The following is a 5,843-nucleotide window of genomic DNA, read 5'->3' as shown; positions in this document are numbered from 1 at the left end:
TAAAATAAGCACAACCCTATTCTGCCATGTCCACTTGGTCTTAGCCCGTGTGACTTTCTGCCCCCCAACTCTCTTCTCTTTTACCTCTCATTATCCTACATCTCCCCTAGAGCATGTGGCTCTATTCCTCACATCCCAGCTTTGTCATTAATTAGGTTGTTCATTGCGTTTCCATTTGAGGACTACAGAGCTCAAAGGTCCTTAAAAAAAAAAAAAAAAACAGGCCAACAGGCCAGGCGCCATGGCTCATGCCTGTAATCCCAGCACTTTGGGAGGCCGAGGAGGGTGGATCATCCAAGGTCAAGAGTTCCAGAACAGCCTGACCAAACTGGTGAAACCCTGTCTCTACTAAAAAATACAAAAATTAGCTGGGCGTGGTGGCTGGCGCCTGTAATCCCAGCTACTCGGGAAGCTAAGGCAGGAGAATCACTTGAACCTGGGAGGCAGAGGTTGCAGTGAGCTGAGATCGCGCCACTGTGCTCCAGCCTGGGCGACAGAGTGAGACTGCATCTCAAAAACAAAAAAACTAAAACATATTCCTCCTATTACAGGTACCCCTTTTCTGATCAAGAAACTTTCGTTTGCCTCCACGTACCAGGCAACTATGTGCTTTCCTTCTGCTGTTTGCAGTCTTAGTCACAACCCCATGGAAGGATTAGGTGCAAATGTCACTCTGCTGTTTCCTTCGGTAGATTATGTGAGTATAAATCGGATTGTGTAAGTGCATATTAGCTCTTTCCCTTCAATGCTAATACAGCAAGCTGTATTTGAGATCTTTTTTACTTCCTTGCAGAAGGATAGAATAAGAAAGTAAGGGGTCACAACTTTCTTTCTCTTGGCAAGCAGAAATATTGAACTGAGAAGGCTGCCAAACTGCCAATCTCCGTATGAAATGTATCCAATAACCTAGGGATTAAAATTCAGGATGGCCACTAACTGTTCTCATGGAGCCTACTGGAAACGATTTCTTTATGAAGATTTCTAAGGAGCCCCTTCCAGTGCAGTCACAACAGTAAGGCCTCCCATGTGATAGAGAGAGCAGAGCAAATAACACCTTTATGAGAGATTAAAATAGTAACAGGTAAACTGCACAGGCTGCACCATTCTCTGTGGTAGTCCAACAAAGCTAATCTCAACACTGTTTACTCTCAACACTCCTGTAAACTCAGATCCCACTTGTCTCTCACAGTTGTGTGTACCAGAGCACCTGAAAGTGAGATCTGGGAGCAGTGTTGCTTTGTGGACTGATTGTTACTGGTTAGCCACAGGTGTAGAAATTGAGAGTGAGTCTTCAGAGTGATTTATAGCAACCCAACATAATATTTTTGTGTATAATAGTTTAAAAGTTAGACGTCTTTTCAAAATATCACATTTCTAATAATGTATTTTTTTCTTTGTTTTTACAAAAGTATAAATCAGCTGAGGATTAGGAAATTTTTTACTTTTATTCTTATTTATTTATTTTTTAAGAGACAGGGTTCTCACTCTGTTGCTCAGACTAGGGTGTAGTGATATGATCATAGCTCACCATAACTTCCCCAGCTTTAGGGCTCAAGCAATCCTCCTGATTCAGCCTCTGAGTAGCTGGCACTACAGGCACAAGCTACCACACCTGGCTAGAAAGTTTTTTTGAAGATCTGGATGGCTGGGGATGGTGGCTCACACCTGTAATCCCAGCACTTTTGGAGGCCAAGGCAGAAGGGTCACTTTAGCCCAGGTTTAGACCAGCTGGGGCAACATAGTAAGACCCCCCGCCATCCCCAACCTATACAGAAAAATTTTTAAATTAGCAGGGTGTGGTGGTACACACCTACAGTCCCAGCTACTCTAAAGGCTGAGGCAGGAGGATTGCTTGTGCCCAGGAACTAGAGGTTACAGTGAGCTATGATTACACCATTGCACTCCAGTCTGGGCAACAGAGTGAGACCTTGTCTCAAAATCATCATTAACGTCATCATCATCATCATTTATTGCATATTTCAAAATAGCTAGAAGAGAAAATTTGCAATGTTTCCAACACATAGAAAAGATAGTCTACGGCCATCTACATACCACCCTGAACGCGCCCAATCTCGTCTGATCTCAGAAGCTAAGCAGAGTCAGGCCTGGTTAGTACTTGGATGGGAGACCGCCTGGGAATACCGGGTGCTGTAGGCTTGTCCGGGCGCAGTGGCTCACTCCTGTAATCCCAGCACTTTGGGAGGCCGAGGAGAGTGGATCACAAGGTCAGGAGATCGAGACCATCCTGGCTAACACGGTGAAACCCCATCTCTACTAAAAACAGAAAAATTAGCCAGGCGTGGTGGTGGGTGCCTGTAATCCCAGCTACTCAGGAGGCTGAGGCAGGAGAATGGCATGAACCCAGGAGGTGGAGGTTGCAGTGAGCCGAGATCGCGCCACTGCACTCCAGCTTGGGTGACAGAGCGAGACTCCATCTCAAAAAAAAAAAAGAAAAGATAAATGTTTGAGTTGGTGGATATCCCAAGTGCCCTGATTTGTATACAGGTATCAAAGTATCATAGGTACCCCCAAAATATGCACAACTATGATATATCAATTAAAAAACACAAAAAACCTTAAAAACTCTACAGACATACTCTTCTTTAATTTTTCTTTTTCCCTCATTAAATATATCCAATAGGACAAAGTCCTATGGATTCTATCCCTGAAATTTACATCATATCTCCTCACCCTGCCTTTTGTCATATTTCCTAAATGAACTTCTCCTAACTGAAATTCCTGTCTCCAAGCATGGCCATCACTCTAACCCTAATCCCATCCCTAACCCTAACTCTGCTGTTAGGCCATCACTGTGCTGTTAGAGAGATCTTTCTTTTTTATTGAGATGGAGTCTCGTTCTGTCGCCCATGCTGGAGTGCAGTGGTGTGATCTCGGCTCACTGCAACCTCCGCCTCCTGGGTTCACATGATTCTCCTGCCTCAGCCTCCCGAGTAGCTGGGATTACAGGCACCCGCCACCATGCTGGGCTAATTTTTTGTGTATTTTTAGTAGAGACGGGGTTTCACTATGTTGGCCAGATTGGTCTCAAACTCCTGACCTCGTGATCCACATGCCTCGGCCTCCCAATGTGCTGAGGTTACAGGCGTGAGCCACTGCACCTGGCAGAGAGATCTTTCTAAAATGAAGATGACCCTCTTCTGCCTAAAAACTCTCACCTTATACAACAAATTCCAAACTCTTTGCTGAACTTTTAAAGCCCTTTGTAACTGAGTCCGGCCTACACTCTTGGCCTCATCTTCAACCCCACTCTCCAAATCACCCTAAGCCCTAGCCACACTCAGCTGCTTGCTACTCTTCAGAAACATTATGAAACTTGTTACTGCATGAATAATACTCCATGCCCTGGTTCACTCTGTCACCTCTGCCCTGGAATGCCTCTTCCTCCATGTGTAACTGGCGCTTTCATCCTTCAAAGCTCAGCTCAGGTCACTTCCTTTTTGTATTTTCTCTGACATTCCTCCTTTTTATTTTTCCAGCTATAATTACTCTCTTATCTATATCTCTTTCTTACTTTATATCTATACTTATATGCATATTTCATACAGTTATTAATTTACCTGTTTTGTCTCTGTTTTTCCTTTAAAAATCAAGATGCTTTGTTAATTATCCCCACAACCAGTATAGTGCTGCACATATAGGAGACACTCATTTGTTTATATCAGTATTTTTTTTTTAAGACAGAGTTTCGCTCTTGTTGCCCAGGCTGGAGTGCAATGGCACGATCTCGGCTCACCACAACCTCCGCCTCCCAGGTTCAAGCGATTCTCCTGCCTCAGCCTCCCAAATAGCTGGGACTACAAGTGTGCGCCACTACACCTGGCTAATTTTTGTATTTTTAGTAGAGACAGGGTTTCACCATCTTGGCCAGGCTGGTCTTGAACTCCTGACCTCGTGATTCACCCGCCTTGGCCTCCCAAAGTGCTGGGATTACAGGCGTGAGCCACCGTGCCTGGCTATGTCAGTATTATGAGTTAAGACATTCTTTTGTTTATTCATTTATTTATTCATTCATTTCTTGGGAAACACATGTTCCAACCTCTCAGGATCTAGTTAGTGGTGACTAAGATAAAGAAGGTCACAGCCATTATAGAACTTACATTACAATGTTGGAGACATAAAACAGAGTAATAAACCAAAGCAAGCGAGTAAACAAACAAGATAATTACATGTGTAGATTATTGCTAGGAAAAAAATCTGAACAGACCGATGAGGAAGAGTCTGTCTGCAGAGACCAGCCTAGACAGGGAGGTCAGGAAGATACCCTGAGAAGATGACACTTGAGCTGAGATTTGAAAGATGAGAAGTGCAGAATGGGACTGACTTGTTCAAGGAAAAGAAAAAAAGACCAATATGGCTGGAGCAGAGTGAGCAGGGCTGAGCAGTATAAATCAAGTTGGGAAAATGGGCCCCAGGCTATAGGACCTCACTAGGATACAGTAAGGAGTTTAGCTTTTACTCTGAGCAGTATTAGCCCTTCAAGGGTTTTAAATAAGAGGGTGGACTGGATCCAATTACAATGTTAAGAAATGTACATTTGTCCTTGTAGAGAGTGGATTAAAGAAGAGCAAGAGAGAGGATCAGGGAACAGATGAAGGGATTATTCTAGAATTGTAAGCTAGAGGTAACGATTGCTTGCAGGTAGGAGGGCAAAGGTGAGGATAGAAAGAAGTAGATAGATCAGAGATGTCATCTGAAGGTCAAATTAAAAGGCCTGGGTGATGGATTAAATGTGTGTGGAGCTAGGGGGAGATAAGGGAAATGAAGTAGTAAGAACTACCCTGAGCCAGGCATGGTGGCTCACTCCTGTAATCCCAGCATTTTGGGAGGCCAAGGCAGGAGGATCACTTGAGCCCAGAAGTTTGAGACCAGACTGGGCAACATGGCAAGACCTCGTCTCTACAAAAATAAAAACCCATGCACTTGCAGTCCCAGCTACTTAGGAGGCTGAGGTGGGAGGTTCGCTTGAGCCCAGGAGTTTGAGACTGCAGTGAGCTATGATTGTGCAACTGTACTTCAGCCTGGGTGACAGAGCAGGACCTTGTCTCAAAAAAAGAAAAAAGAAAGAATAACCGAATAACCCCTGATGTTTTGGGTTGAGGGTGGACATTGGTGGTATGAATTAAATTGGTGAGGGAGCCTTTGGGACCAGGTTTTGTGTAGTGGGCTGGAGGAGAGGTAGCGACTAGAATTAAGAGCCCTGGGCTGGGCGTGGTGGCTCATGCTTATAATCCCAGCACTTTGGGAGGCTGAGGAGGGTGGATCACCTGAGGTCAGGAGTTTGAGGCCAGACTGGTCAACATGGTGAAACTCCGTGTCTACTAAAAATACAAAATTAGCTGGGTGTGGTGGCGGGTGCCTATAATCCCAGCTACTGGGGAGGCTGAGGCAGGAGAATTGCTTGAACCCGGGAGGCAGAGGTTGCAGTGAGCTGAGATGGCTCCACCGTACTCCAGCCTGGGCAAAGAGCAACACTCCGTCTCAAAAAGAAAGCTCTGTTTTGGATGGAGATGCATATTAGACATCCAAGAGAAGCTGTCAAGAATTAGTAAATAACTAAAAGGTAGAAAAAGAAACTGAGGCTAAAAGCAGTTATACAGGTACCAAGTTTTAGGATCACCCAAGTCTGCCTGACTCATAAACACTAAGCTAAATATATGCAAATTGGCAATTTTTTCTTTCAGGTATAATTAGAAAATAGTACAAAACGTTCGGGAATAGAAAGGTAAAATACAAGGTTAAAAAAATAACTTTTTTTTTTTTTACTGTTTTGAGCTTTTTTCCCCTGGCACAATCTTAAATGAAAGAAATGAAAATAAAACAAA

At 44.0% G+C, this 5,843-nt stretch overlaps 1 pseudogene; it reads left to right on the top strand.

The window, feature by feature from the left end:
• The first annotated feature begins 2,032 nt into the window (after positions 1-2,032).
• On the top strand, positions 2,033-2,157 carry LOC134733357 (uncharacterized; annotated as a pseudogene).
• Positions 2,158-5,843: the final 3,686 nt, after the last annotated feature.

This window comes from Symphalangus syndactylus, chromosome 17, assembly GCF_028878055.3.
Source record: "Symphalangus syndactylus isolate Jambi chromosome 17, NHGRI_mSymSyn1-v2.1_pri, whole genome shotgun sequence".
Taxonomy (NCBI): Eukaryota; Metazoa; Chordata; class Mammalia; order Primates; family Hylobatidae; genus Symphalangus; species Symphalangus syndactylus.
Note: the sequence above shows the minus strand (reverse complement) of the source record. Positions and strands in the feature narration are given on the sequence as shown.